This window comes from Papaver somniferum, chromosome 8, assembly GCF_003573695.1.
Source record: "Papaver somniferum cultivar HN1 chromosome 8, ASM357369v1, whole genome shotgun sequence".
Taxonomy (NCBI): Eukaryota; Viridiplantae; Streptophyta; class Magnoliopsida; order Ranunculales; family Papaveraceae; genus Papaver; species Papaver somniferum.
Window position 1 is genome coordinate 139,054,621 of NC_039365.1, and position 15,800 is coordinate 139,070,420.

Sequence of the window (15,800 nt, forward strand, 5' to 3'; positions counted from 1 at the left end):
AAGAAACACTATGTCAGGATTATGGGGTCTAAGCATATCATTGAGATGATCTCTGGTAATTGATGTTTTTAAACCTTGAACATTCCAGGTTATAATCTTCATAGTGCAATAAGTGTCAAGACAAATGATATGAATCAAGGAGAAAAGACTGAGCACGAAAAACCAATTTGTAAAAATTACGTGAAAATATAAAACGTAAGACTTACTACAAGAAATTATGCATGCATGAAAAGACTTTAAATGATGACAGAGGAAATTCCTAATCTTATTATTAATGACCCCTAGAGTGCATATTATAATCCCATTGAAAATTAAAAGAATATTAGGGCAAAGAGTGATTTGTAAATTGGTTACCTGATTCCCCTTATGTGTATGCACTGCAGGATTAACTCCCATTGCAATCAGTTGAGTATCCATAGAGATTTGAATTGGATTCAGCATAGTACTTTGAGAAGTTGTTTCAGAAGCTGGAGTGCTTTGAGCTGTTGTTTCACCTATCCTATGTATTTTGCCTATCTGCTTTCCTCTTTTGTGATAATCCCTTCAGCATTGAGAAGAGAGTTAAAGTTGAAAATTTCACCATCCTTAGGGGGAACAAAGCTGGTTGACTTGGCAAACTTTTTCGGATTCTTCTTAACTGTTAGAGATTTTTTTGAAGATATTTCAGTATTAGGCGTAACAGCATTAATGATTTTGCGAATGCTATTCATCTTACCCACAAAATAAGGCTTTTCATGAGCCTTTTTCAGGAAATTAGCAGCATCCTTACAAGCATCTTTAGAGTGATTAATGATATAGCACTCTGTGCAGATTCCTTTGGGTTGATGCTCGAAGAAATATTGCTGCCATTTGGTAATCCCAGCATTTGTGGAGCATTTCACACCTCTTCTCATAGGCATAGACAGGTCAACATTAACACAGACTTTGACAGGATCACTTCCTATAGGGATTGCATCCTTAGGTTTAATAGCAATAACTTCTCCCATAACCTAAGCAATTTTTGTCACAGAAGTAACATTCATGTGTTCTGGCAGTAAATACTTGAGTTGAAGCCAAAAAAGTTGAAAGCCCCAATGCTTCTCAGTATAAATCATTCGGGGGATGTAATCATGCACCACAAGAAGATGTTTGTTTATACCCCAGGGTCTTTCTTCAATTACTTTGTTGAGCATCTCCCATTGGTTGAACTTGAAAATAAAAATATTTGGCTCAACTTCAATGATCCTTAAATTTTCCAGAGTTAAAAAAGGCCAAGTGAAAGTAATCCCCTTTTCTACAACATCATAGCTCATTCGGCCTTCAATGATGACTTTGTCGATAGCGCTAGCTTCCCATTTGTCATCTGCTTCATCTTCTTTGTTGTTGTTCTTAATAACTTCAAATTCATTGACATCTCCTAAGTCTAGTGTAGCCTTCTCGAATTTACTGACTAAATCAATAACTTGACTAGAACTACCTTCCTACATCTCAGAGAAGTACTGATTTTTAAAACTCAAGATAAAATAGGATGATTGAGTTCTGGGGTTATGATTCTTGCAGGTGGGATAAGAGATGTTTAGGGTTGTGATATGAACACTATTAGGGTTTAAGGGTAGATGGTAAGTGATTTTTGTGTCAGTAAATAACTGTAAATAATCTATATTCCTATGAAAAAGGAAACATAATTGGTTGATACTCTCCCTATATTGAGAAAGTGTGTAGCTGGCAGTATAAAGAGAATTGAGTAAAAATAGGAAAGAAAATAACTGCGAACAATTGACTGGGCTTTTTTTGAATTTATTTGTTGTGCTTGATTGGGGGGATGACTTGTTGTTGAGTTTAGCTGAGTTGAGTCTGATTTGAGACATCTTCATCAAAGTACTATGAGCAAAAGCTCTGAATCCAATCCTTTGTAAACCTGTAAGCAAAAGCTTGTATGTATACTCAGCAAAAGCTATAATCACAATAACAAAAATAGCAAAAGCCATTAGAGAATAATCAAATAGCAGACACAAAAAGAGGAATCAAAAGGCAAGTTAAGTATCCATGAAAATGAAGAAAAATTAAACAAAATATCAAAGATTAACAAAAAGAAAACAAAACAATAAAGAAAGGAATTAGACTATGATTAGATCATCTAGAAAAGAAAAACCAAAGTGTAGAACCAGTGGTTAATGATGAGACTTTCACAAAAAAAAAAAATACTGAGTTGATGAGTCGAAAATCGTGAACTTTGCAGTGAGGATTTCCTGAAAGGAGGGTTAGATTGAAGATTGCATGTAGAGAAAAAAAGAGAAGATAAATTCAGACATCAAAATAATGAAAATCTAACCAAAATATTATCTCCTCGTATTTGACACTATATTTCATGTTTTCAATATTAGTATGGAAAACCCAGAACCAATAGTTTTATTTGAAACTTACCCTTTTTGTAAAGTCTTCTTTACTTTGAGGAGATCTCCTCAGATATTATTTGAGGAGATCTCCTCAAATATGTTGAGTATTTGATATTTATTAATAAGAGTCAGTAACACATCAACTATCTTTAATAATAGTTTGTCAAGATTTAAAATCCTAGGATATTTTCTGTGTTGGATCTGCATTCAATACGATGAAGCTTAGGTTCCATAGTTGAGAACCGACTGTAACCAGCAGATTGCATTAACTTCTTTATGTTTGAGAATTTTTTTATTGTACAGAAGATGAGTCGGCGAGGTTGGAGTCAAAGACAGATAAGGTAAACGTAATCAAGAAAAATCCAAGCAGTAAAACCAGATACAAAGACGGAGTAGAGGTCTGCATGAAGAAGTGTTAGGGAATGGTGGCAAAATAACACAGAATAAGGAGACAGTGATAGGTGGTGCAGAAACTAATAACCGATGGAGCGATAACGATCAGGATCTCAGTGATCATGGTGGAGGAAACGATGATGAGTTGGGGAAAAAATCGGGAGAGCACCATGGATCCAACGAGAAAGGAAATACCAAACAAACCGGAGAAATTACATTTATTGAAGCACTGGAAAGGATAATTAAAGAGAAACTCGCTCAAACGGGAACAATCAAAGAGCTTGAACGAAAAAATGAAGAACTCATTCGAGAAAATCTGAAATTTAATGAAAACTGCAACATCCAAACACATGTTTCTATGACCCACACTAGCAAGTATACTAAAGTAGTAAAAATAAAAGGGGGGTGGGGGGGGAGCCTAGAATAAATACAAGCATAGAAAAGGTTGAAAAAAATGTATCCATACTTGCAAAACAACGAGAAAATGCAGCAAGCGAAGGAAAAGCAAGTGAACCAAGAAGTGATGGAAAAACTCAAGGCCCTCAATGCCTTTTTTGGGATTTCAAAAAGACAGGAAAAGGAAAACAATTTTCCGAAGCAATGACGAAAGCCAAACAGTCACCTTTCGACTACCAAATCTTGTATGCATCAGTCACACGGAAGTGTTCGATACCGACCTTCGCCAGCATCTTCGATGACATAGAAAATATTATACAACCACAAATTTAATATTTAAACAAAAACTATTACATAGCTTTAAACAAGTAGCAAAAGCTTTCCTTGTATGGTGTTCATACTTAGTCTGGAGACCTACACATTGTAATAATTCACTCCGTAATTTGACTATTACTAATCAAAATCCTATTTTTTATGGGCTTAGCCAAATCATGTATGTGAAAACTACAGGGAAACCCATTCTCCCAGATCTTTCCACTGTGAAATCCACGCTCCCAAAACTAAAGGCGCACACCCATTTTCTGGAAGAAAATTATTCTCAGACCCATAATTTATAAAATTCGGTTGTCGTTCTTTTTTCTTCTTCATCATCTTCAATTCTTTTTAACTCAGATAAGGAAATCGAAGAATTTAGACAATGAAGATTCGAGGGAGAGTTTGCTACTATGATTTTGGTTGAATCAAAGAAGAAATTTTCAATCAGTTGGAAGGTTCCTGTTCAAGAAGAGGAAAGGGGATTTGTGAGATTTTGAAATCAAAGCAGATGAGAAGAAATTGTTGATTTTGAATTGCGAAAAATGGGTTGTAGTCTGTGTGTTGATTGGAAAGGAAGAGGAATTCGAAGGTGGGTATGTGATATTGAGAAGATTTAAGAACTTGGGTTTGTCTTTGATTCCAAGATGGCAGCAGATGGTCTCGAAATTGTGATGTGAGTTCAACACAGGAAGATGCAGAAATTGGTTGGTCGATTCACAAGTTTGACAGTGGTTCCGTCGTCGTATGTGAAGGTATCAATAGAAGGTTTAAGAGATGGAAGTTTTGTCCGATGGAGATAAGGAATAAAACGAGTTGCTGCCATCGATTTGGGTGAGTAATGGAGGAGGTTAAGACAAGGAATGTGAAGCGGAGAAGAAAATGAAGATGTGTTTTTATCGAATTTGGATTCACAACAAGGATTGATAGTGAACAGTTTCAGAAGTTATATCAGCCAGGGAAGAGAGGCAAGTTGTTGTTGTTGTTAGCTTCAGTGAATAAAGTGCATTTTGATGAATGTCTGAGGTTTATGTGAATGTTTAGGACAGTGGGTTTGTCTCTAATACACATTTTATGGTAAGAAATTGATTCTGGTAGTTTCCAAGATGCATCCATTACATAATCCGTCACCAACTCAAAACTGCACACAAGGTGCTTGGATAAATGCCTGAATGACCGGCCAGTTCTTGTTGCCACCTTTTAACTATAGAGTGGTGAGTCTTTGCACAGGTTTTGGAGAGGATTTAAAGTGGTGTCTGAGTCCGTTTAGAAGATTACCAGTTGAGCTGGATTCAAGAACAAGTTGCTTATGAATACATGAGTATTTGGCTCTGGTATTTGACGAGAAAACAAGGAAGAAAGGTGGATCAGTTTGCCATATTTTCTTGACCCTGTAACAAAGGTTTGCTGCCGGTTTCAATGGGTTCATTGGTTGTTTTTCAAGGGGCAGTGGAAAATAGTTGTTGTGGATGCTTTTGTTTTGTTGCTTTTTTTCAGAATTATTATGGTACTTTATAGTTTTAGTCGTTTTTGAGAGGTGTTGGTGTTGTTGGTTGGGAAGCCACATATGTATTTGGTCATATTGGTGTTGATGTTTGGTCATAATGGTTGAATAATTTGTTATGCATCTATGACAATGGTTGCATAACCTGTTATGCATCTACAAAAGTTGTTGCATAACTTGTTATGCAGTCCAGAAAACGGTTGCATAACACGTTATGCAGCTACTTTTTTCTTAGTATTGAAACCAACAAAAAATAAGGTTGCGTAACTTATCATGCACCTACAATAATATCTACATAACATGTTATGCAGTCGTGAAAATAGATGCATAACTTGTTATGCATCCGAAAATATGACTGCATAATGCATCGATAAAATTGTTGCACAATCTTTTATGCATCGAGAAAATAAATGCATAATCTTATATGCATCCGTAAATATGGATGCATATTGCATTATGCATCAATTTTTTAATGTATGCACTAAAATCAACCAAAACGCATAACTTTGTTATCCAAATGCATAATTTGTTATGCAGTGGAGAAAATGGTTGCATAATTCGTTATGCATCTGCAGAATGTGTTATGCATCTTTTTTGGTGGCTGTGTAATGTATTGTGAATACATGAAAGAAGATGATGGTGTAAATACATGATTTTGACCAAGAGCCCCCGAATAACTGAAAGATAATGGTTTGCGTGGGAGTTAATGAAACATGAAAGAAGATGATGATGTGGTTATGACTGCATAACATGTCATTCAGTCGAGAAATTTTCTGCATAACATGTTATGCATTCGTGAAAATGGATGCATAACCTGTTATGCATCTACAAAATTTGTTGCATAACTTGTTATGCAGTCCAGAAAACCTGCATAACCTGTTATGCGTCCGAAAATATGGCTACATAATGCATTATGCATCGAGAAAATAGATGCATAACCTGATATGCATCCGTAAATATGGATGCATACTGCATTATGCATCAATTTCTTATATGTACGGCTAAAATCAACCAAAAAAATGGTAATATAACTTGTTATAGATGCATAATTTTGTTATCCAAATGCATAATTTGTTATGCAGTGGAGAAAATGGTTGCATAATTCGTTATGCGTCTGTAGAATGTGTTATGCATCGTTTTTGGTGACTGCATAATGGTTAAGTATCAAGTTTCCAAAAAAAAATCCCTAAAATGAGGATCACCTCCGATTTTTTCGTTAAAAACAAAAATTTGATATTCTTGTTTGTACTCGTTGCGTAGCTCTTTTAAAAAGATTTCCAACGATATAAAATTTGTAAAATTCTAAAGCGCGGATTTTTAAATATGTTATGTCCAAATTGCGCTGCCAATCATACCCCTGAAAAATTAGGCTGCGTAACGAGTTATGCCTGAAAAAATAGTATGCATAACCAGTTATGTATTGATTCATATAATTATGGATGTCACGTTATACAAAATTAATTGTAGGCCTGAGAATGAGAATATTATTTTTTTTGGGTCTCCCCCTAAGTTCCCCATTATGTATAGTTAATCTCTGTGAACTGTTGCAGTTAGGATTTGTTAGGTGTATGGGTATTAAAAAAATTATATATTAATCATAAATATATTCAACTCTATCTTAGAGGATATGGTCAAAGGGATACCTTAAGGGTTTTTTTTCCCTCGTTGTTTACCCCGTCGACATCTCTATATATGATGAGAGACAATGGGTTGCTCTCTTGTTAACATCTGTAAGTTGTTTTCCATGAGAGAAGATAAGTAGAAAACCAAAAAGACAGAAAGAGGAGAGAAGGAAACAGGGAGATTTGATTTCAGAATATTGTGAGAATAAAAACCAGAGAAGAGAAAAAGTGGGGGTTGTTTGATTTGAGATCGGGATATTAAGAAGATTTGAGCTGAATTCCAATAATCCATCAAGGTGAGAACTTAAAACCTTTTCAATTGTTTTGAGATTTTGGGTAAGTAAGTCTGGAAACAACAATTCTTAGTCTCTATGCCAAAGGAGTGACACCCAAATGTTCGATGAAATGTTTAAAAGATGGGGATGCCTGACAGACCCGTTGACAGTAATTTGAACCCATGTGAATACTAAAACAGCTTAAGGTCACATCTTATCACTCTGAGTGACGATTCCGATTTGACATCAGAGGGTACTAATCTGGTATATAGTCTTACTTATGTATGTTCTTGGAAGAGCTGTTTACGTATAGTTTTCAGTTTTATTCTTCAATAATATTGCTCTCTTCATGTTTTGAATAGGATATTTAGATAGATTATCTTTATGGCTGGTAGATGATTAAGGTGGCTATTGGGTCAGTAAATGTAGAAAGCCATGTAAGGTTAAGCACAGGGTAGTCAATATCGGTTTTATCGGCCGATATTATAGGTTTTTATAGTGTACTGGGAAAAACCTTTACGATACGATATCTAAAACATCGGGATACAAAGATTAAACGATAAAAACGCTCGTATCGGCCGATACAAACTGATATATCGAGTTTACCGATACACTGATGATATCGGTAAGGATAATTAGGTAAAATAAATTATTTGGATTTGAAAATATGTAAACAGACCCCTTCCTCCTTATCTTTTTCTTCTCCTGTACACTTTAATTTGTATTGTGAAGCTTTTGATCTTGAGAATTAATGCATCGTAGGATACCAAATTTTTTTAGATTGAAATATTTATAAATATTTATGATTATATTCTTAATGATGTACCACCGATATTATATTTTATATAGGTATATCGGGTCCGGCGGATACGATACCCATACATGAAATTAACTACTTTGGTTAAGCGCATTTTGAGCTATAATAAAACTTGACAGAGTGTCTAGTACCCAATAAATGTTTCACTTGCTTACAGTATGTACTTCGAATTTTCTTTTTGAATTGGGAACCGATCTTGTGATGGCGTGTGCATTAGTTGTGTGGTCACTTGTTAAGATGTATGTACAATGGGTATGTTGTGTGGTGGTCGTTATTTGTTTTCCTCGCAACAATTGACTGTTATCTCCACATATTAGTGCTAAGTTGAGTAGTGCGAGAAGTGTGCTATTATTAGTAACGCGAGATGTGTAATTATGTATATATATATTATAATGTCTTTAGTAGCACGAGATGTGCAGTAGTATATATACACTAATATATTTGGGGAAAACAATCGTAAGTACATCACACTTGATTGTCATTCTTATTTTAATTATGTGCCATGGGTTGTATAAGCATGCTACATGTATAATTCTTGTGTAAGTAGTGTTAATGTTAAAATTCTCTTGCTAACTGTATTTTACTTGCTTGCTAAATGGGTACTCTTACTGTGGAGTTATCTTTATGGGATACTGTTTTGCTCTTCTTTTAAGTTGCATTGGGTTGTGCTTAACATAATATGTTTCTTAGTTCCAGTTGGCGAGTATTACATATGGCTTGAGTGATTCTTTTCACGTTGGATCGTTGGAAGAATAGAATCTGTCTCCTCATTTTGTGTTCCTTGTGTACAAATTCTGATCTCTTTTCAGATGATGTGTGTATAAATGCATTTTTGGGTTGTATATTTTTTGATAACAAACTTTATATATGAAGCATGTTTATAAAAAATGTATTTACTGTGTTAATTTAGTAAATCCAATCAGAAGCATTCCATTAAATTTTGTTTGTTATGATGATTCTTTTCAATTATACATTTCTGGCGACCATAGCTATATACTAAGGAATTGTCACTCATTTAGATTTGTTTCGGTATGTGCTCCAAATGTTGAGAAGTTTTCCATGAGATTACATCTGAAGAAATAACAAGTTTAAGATGACATAAGTTTGCACTAGAAATGTGTTCGTTGCCTGTGTTGTTGTACCAAATGAAAATGGGGTGTGACACACATAATATTCTTGTTATTGGGTTTGTGCAAGGGAATTATATGATAAATCGAATTGGACAACCACTAACACCACAAAGGAACAACCAACAAACATATAACCCAGACAGACCACTAACATTATAAAACATGGAGTTCAGTAAGCATGGAATAGTATCACTGAGATGCGTTTAGGATTTTTTTTATCTTCCTTGATCAAAATCAGAGTTGGCTAAGTTTGAGTGGTATAGTTTTATAAGGATATATGAGCTAATAAAGAATATCACATAAACAATGGGGGCGCTTAGATGTACGAAAGATGACGGTTATGATGGTTTTTCAATTTCTTTGTCAAACTCTTTTGTCCAGAAACGATATATTGTTTTGATTGAAATAAAATAACCAATAGTGTGCGTGGATGCAGCTATTGTGATTCCAAGTAATTAGTAATTCTATGGATTTCAAATCCAAGGAATCAAGTAAATTCCAGGCATGTTTGGCAACCCAATAATAATTATAGACAAATTATTCTTCAGGCTAGTTACGAATAAATAGGACATGGGACTCAATATGAGAATTACATCTTCTCTAATCATATATGGACGTAGATATTAAAGTTCTCGATATTGTTCACGGGCAGTTACACTTTCGGGGAGGAATGGGGACAATTAGAAAACATCTTACAAAGTCCGTGCAATATATTCACAAAAGTATAGTCATGAGAAGATCAATATTACAATTCTCAAAGTAGTTTACTCCTCTTTTAGACAGTGCATAACACAAAGATTTAAGATCTTAACCTGTGACAACATACGAGATATTTATTCAAATCACCAGAATATGATAGCTTAGAACAAATTTGATAAAACAAGCAATACATTTATATATAATCTACAAATATTAGGTGTTGCAAGTCATCTCCACAATAAAATTTAAATAAAAAAACTTTAATCATTGCAAGATGATAGCATTTGGAATAGCTAATGTAAAATACATAAAAACGTCCTTCAAAAGCTAGTGTTCCTCCTTAAATAAGAATAAAATTCCTACAATGAGTTAATGAGAAATGCTCAAATCACTCCTAAGAGCTTGAGCGAAGAATTCCTTCTCATTATTGAAGAACTCATTCATAATCGGATTATTCAATTCTTCAAAGTCTTCAGGGAAATGCTCAAATCACTCCCAATGCACAGGATGCATTAAAAATTTCAGACATTTTGTGATAAAATTCATCAAATGAATCTTCTTCTACCATAAGAAGATTTTCCCATTCGGAGTTAAGGTTTTGAAGCCTCGCTTCCTTTTCGCTGGTGTTACCTTCAAATACAGTTTCTAAAGTATCCCAAGCATCTTTAGACGTGGAGCAAGAAACCACGTGGTGTCGAAGATCTGGGGTAATGGCGTGCATGGTGGCATTTAACCCGTTGGAGTTTTGTTTTGCAGCAAGAGCCTCAGCAGCAGTATATGTACCAATGTTTTTAGGCATGGTAGCATTTTCAACTATAACAACGGGAACCTCATAGCCATTTACAACATAAACCCATGATTGGAAATCACGAGATTGAAGAAAAGTACGCATAGCAATTTTCCACCATAGGTAGTTTGAGCCATCGAACACTGGTGGTACGTTTACTGAGATAGAACTTATGTCCATAGAGTCAGATTGCTACAAACACAGACTTGTAAGGTCTTAAACGTGTTTGCCTGCTTTGATACCAATTGAAAAAGCGTGGGTCTAACAACACCACCCAATATTTCGCTTAGCAATCTGTATGGACTAACTTCGAAACACTTTCTATAGAATCAGCTAGACAGTCAGACTCAATCTAGGTAAAAGTATCTCAAGGAGTTAATATCTCAATCTCTCGATTTAATCTTACTCAAGCAAACTGTGAGTCTCGATTAAAGAGAGATAACTTGGATGGTACCAAAGACCAATGTCCAAGTATCAATCAATATCAATCAACAATCGTTAGGTCGGATTATCCAATTGATTGACCTAACGGACAACCTGTATTATTTCTATTAGATAAACAAATATAATGCGGAAAAGAAATAACATAAACACCAGAAGTTTTGTTAACGAGGAAACCGCAAATGCAGAAAAACCCCGGGACCTAGTCCAGAGTGAATACACAATGTATTAAGCCGCTACAGACAGTAGCCTACTCCAAGCTAACTTCGGACTGGACTGTAGTTGAACCCCAATCAGTCTCCCACTGATCCAAGGTACAGTTGCACCCCTACGCCTCTGATCCCAGCAGGATACTACGCACTTGATTCCCTTAGCTGATCTCACCCACAAATAAGAGCTGCTACGACCCAAAATCGCAGGCTTTGACAATAAACAAATCTGTCTCACACAGACAAGTCTAACAAAGGATCAATCTGTCTCCCACAGAAAAACCCTAAAGTTTTTGTTTCGTCTTTTGATATATAATCAAGGTGAATAGAAACCAATTGATAATCCGGTCTTATATTCCCGAAGAACATCCTAGATTAATCAATCACCTCAAAACAATCTTAATCGTATGGTAGCGAAACAAGATGTCGTGGAATCACAAACGATGAGACGAAGATGTTTGTGATTACTTTTTATGTTTGTGATTACTAGGTATGCATACCGTGTTGTATCCAAACATAAGTAATTATTCTAAACTCTCATTTCAATCATTGAAATATCCTTAGAAGACGGCAATAGTAATCTCACACATACCATTAGCTTCAAGTAATTTTCAAGTGATCAAATGATCAATAAGAAACTTCCCAAGTTAACATCAAATGACTGTCTCACACAAATCATATAAGATGTTCAAGGTAATTTTCACATGATCATCATTTGACTTAATATTTAGTTTCCAACAAATAACTTGTTTCCAACTAAACTCGTCAAGAATATGATGAACATAGTTAAAGCAAAAAGCTTCCAACACATATTTCGAGAAATAGATAAGCGAGATAAACCGTGATTTTAAAACATGGATTCTTGTCGTAAAAAAGTATGATGTTCCAACAATTAATGAAGCCGGGAGAATATTTCGAAATATATAGATACATATAGTGATGATGAAATCAGTAATGCAAAGCATAACTCTGATGGATTGAACGCTTTTATCCATGCCATAATCCAAGATCTTTAACATCGCGAATTTACATGTAATACGTCAAATCAAGCTTGGGATATCTTAGAAACTGTATTTAAAGGGAATACCGCGGGGAAATACCTAAGACTTTAAAACCTAACTTCTGAATAAGAACCTTCGTATGGACGACGAAGATTCGTTTGAGGAATTTAATAAAAGTTTATCTGAGATAGTTAATGCCTCTTATGATTTAGGTATGACTATTTTCTGGAAGGGATATTGTGATGAAAATTCTGAATGTATGCTAGCTCGATATGCGTCTAAGAAACATGCAATCACTAAAAGAAATGATCTTCCTACACTATCTTGAAGCAGACTCGTTGGAAAGTTAAAGACCTTTGATCACGAGAAACACACAAATAAGGAGAAAGCTTCCTCTCTTGAAGCCGTGACCAAATACGGTCCTCATCCTTCAAAAGTTATCTTATCTTAGATTAGCGAGTATTATGACAATCACGGCGAAATAGATATCACCATGTATAAGATCACACAACATATCAGGGAACTCCTTAATAAATGGAGAGAAAGAAGATATAAAAACGGCTATATAGATCCAATTTACGTGATGGGTTTTCTCCTAAAGATGAAGATCCCGCTCAGTGCTTCAAATGTCGTGGCTTTAGACATATGCAAAAAATTCAGCTTTCTCAACAGAAATATCTGTAGATCCTAACTCTGATTTAGGTGACGAGTCGGATATGGAGATTTTTGAATTCTTGAGTAAAAGTGAATAAATTCATAGAGAAAAACTTCGACTGAAAAAAATCTTGGAAAAAGCAGAAACATCTTTTCACGCGAAAAATCTAGAGTTGGATAAACTCAATGAGAATTCTTACGAAACCCTATCTCTAAAAAAAAGATTGGTACCAAAAATAAGGCCTTGCTTTTTGCTCATAAGTCTTTTGGAAACACTAGTGGTATTGGGTTTAAGAGTAATACATCATTCTCCAAAAATAAAACCTCCACTCTTTTAGGATCTAATAAGGATGATGCTAAAAATTTGGTGACAATAAAGAAGTCGAACCTCAAGAGGATTATATCTCTAAACACTGCTCCTTCTGCGGAAGTAGTGGACACATTCAAGAAAAGTGTCAGAGATTCAATAAAAATAACAAGATTATTTTAAGGTTTTCCCTGTTTCCTTCCCAATCTTTTCTTATTTCCCATCCTTATTGCTTTATATCCTCAATTATCCTAAGTAGTAAGTATCACCCATTTATAATTTCACGTATCTTAAATCACATCTATTAGATTTTTTTTTTGCACCCATAATCATCTTCATAAACCATAATACATAATACATCTCCATAATCCATCTCTATCTCCACCACTGACCACTACCTATCCAATTATGTCTTTATCATTCATCACCAGCTTCATTCACTATTTCATAGGATTATTAGATAGATTAATTATTATAGAATAATGTTGGTAGCGATGTAGAAATCTCTTTATGGAGATTCACTTAGTTTTTGTATAGCCTATGTAACAATATTTTTATAGTGCATCTAAATAAAACCTATTGAGCATGTTTTTATATATACATGAATAGTTGTTCAATTGTTACTATTAGTACAATTGGATGATCATATTATCAAGTCAGCCATCAAAAAGTGCAACATATTTTTAAAATAAATTCCATTTGATGCAAAACCTGAGTAACATCTTTGATCGATGTGCTTTTAGGTAAACTAAGCTCACCAGACAAAAGCAGACTAACAAGACCCAAGTCCCCAACTATTCCTATATTAAAAAGTTACTGACCGAACATTGGTGATTAATTAAGTTCATTGCTAGCCGTTAAACCTTGTTCATTAGCATAATATACCTGGTTATTCAATTAAACTAGGATTAAGATATTTTTACCAAGATTTTCAATAATGGATAAACTTGGTCATCGCCGATTAATTCATCCATGTCTCGACAAATTAAATAAAAAAATATAAAGACCGGTGTACTATAATAACAATTAATAGGATTCTGACCTAGGGTTTCCAACTTGATAGTTTTTGGTTTTTTTAATGAAAAGAGAGATTAATGAAGAAGCAAATAGATGGAAATGGTGACAGTCATAGTCATAATCAATTTGACTTTTATAGGTGGTACAAAGTAAAAACCAGGACTGAAAAGTAAATTGATTTTAAAAATTGTGAAGGGGTTGGAAAATAGGGAAAACAAGGATGGGAAATAGGGAAAACCTTATTGTAAATCTTCAAAATGACATGCAAAGAGTGAATCAAGATTTGAAGGAATTTATTGGTGCTTCTATGCCATATCAGGAGAAAATAAGAAGGAATAGCAGAAAAGGTCAGAAATTACCTTATGATTATAAATGTACAAACAACCTTGTTGTGTCAACCTGTAACACTAGCGATGAGTCATATACTCACCCAATCACTACTTAAATGTAGTAATGTGTGCAAACTAAATATATTAATTTGAGAATTTGAGGTTTGCACAAAAATTCATTATGAAAATTATGTTTTTTGATGTCAAGGTTGCTCAAGTAATTTTGTTACAGTCTTCTTATGAGTTGATTTATTTTCTGATTGCTTTACAAAATTCTACTGATTAGTTCATAACTTTATCTATTAATAGATGATACCAAAAGATTTATTTTCAATTGGCGAGCTCTTTCTCTAATAAGTTAAACTTTTTTAACGTTGATTATTTCGATCTTCACTATCTTCTTTGCTCCACAATTTAGTCTTTTTGATTAGGTGCCACCATAGTCTTTGCAAGTCCAAAATGTAATGACCTGTTGTGGGTATCAACAATTATTATGCTCTTAATATTGAATTCTTCTTGCCTATCTGACTCCGAAGCAAGAGACGAGAACACGGTCCCCAGGAATTTCTTATCAATGAGCTAAAGTAAATTGTGCGCTAAGATTGTTTATCTTATCATAACGTTTATATTTAAACTTAATAGTTCATATGAGAAAGTTTATCTATTCATGGGTAGACATCTAACAACCATAACATCCCAATAACTCAAAAGAATGTCAAAAGTTTGTATCCTTATGATGTCATCAAGGCTCACGACCAGACTATTTTTTCCTAACTATGTGTACTGGTTCACAAACTTCTATATGGAATGTTTAAAAAAGGCAAGTTGCCTTATTTACATGAAATTCTTGACTTGGTGATTCTATATATATATATATATATTCTATTCAAATTCCTTGTAATAAGGTAAAGAGTTATGGCTCCAATAACTAGAGCTATTACAAAGAAACATGTTGTGGAAGCTGTTAATGTTAATCTTTTAGAAGGAATCAAGTTGTAAAGAATCAAGAAGAAGAAACCCTCAAGAGATGTTGAAGCCTCTTCATCTACATGTCCACTATCAATTTGTCACAATAACAATGATTTTAGGACTACTGAGAAGGACTTCATAACCTGGAGGAATGACCTGAAGTTTCAAATTAATCAATCTCTAAAGGAGGTAACTTACTACGAACAAAAGTATAATTTGTGCAAGAATGCCTTGAGTGATCTAAGGGTATAACTTAGTGACTTAACTGACATCTCTGAAGGACTATTCCTGAAAGAGAAATTGTGATGAAGATTCTCAGATCGTTGCCATCTAAATACGAATCTAAAAAACATGCCATCGTTGAGGGAAATAACCTTGATACTCTTTCGCGAAATACGCTTGTCGGAAAGCTTAAAACTTTCGATCGTGAATCAAGAGATAAACATCACTCGCCTAGTAATCATGTTACTACTCCTGATGGAAAACCTCGTCGTTCTAAATTGATTGATAATAAAAATGAGAATTTCTTTATTTCTATGTTGTCTCTATTCATACAACAACTT

The 15,800-nt window shown here is 34.4% G+C and overlaps 1 long non-coding RNA gene across 1 annotated transcript; it reads left to right on the plus strand.

Moving 5' to 3' along the window:
• Positions 1–6,627: 6,627 nt before the first annotated feature.
• On the plus strand, positions 6,628–8,575 carry LOC113304737. The gene is made up of 2 exons (XR_003338349.1): positions 6,628–6,898; positions 8,385–8,575. It is a non-coding gene; the product is annotated as an uncharacterized LOC113304737 (long non-coding RNA).
• Positions 8,576–15,800: the final 7,225 nt, after the last annotated feature.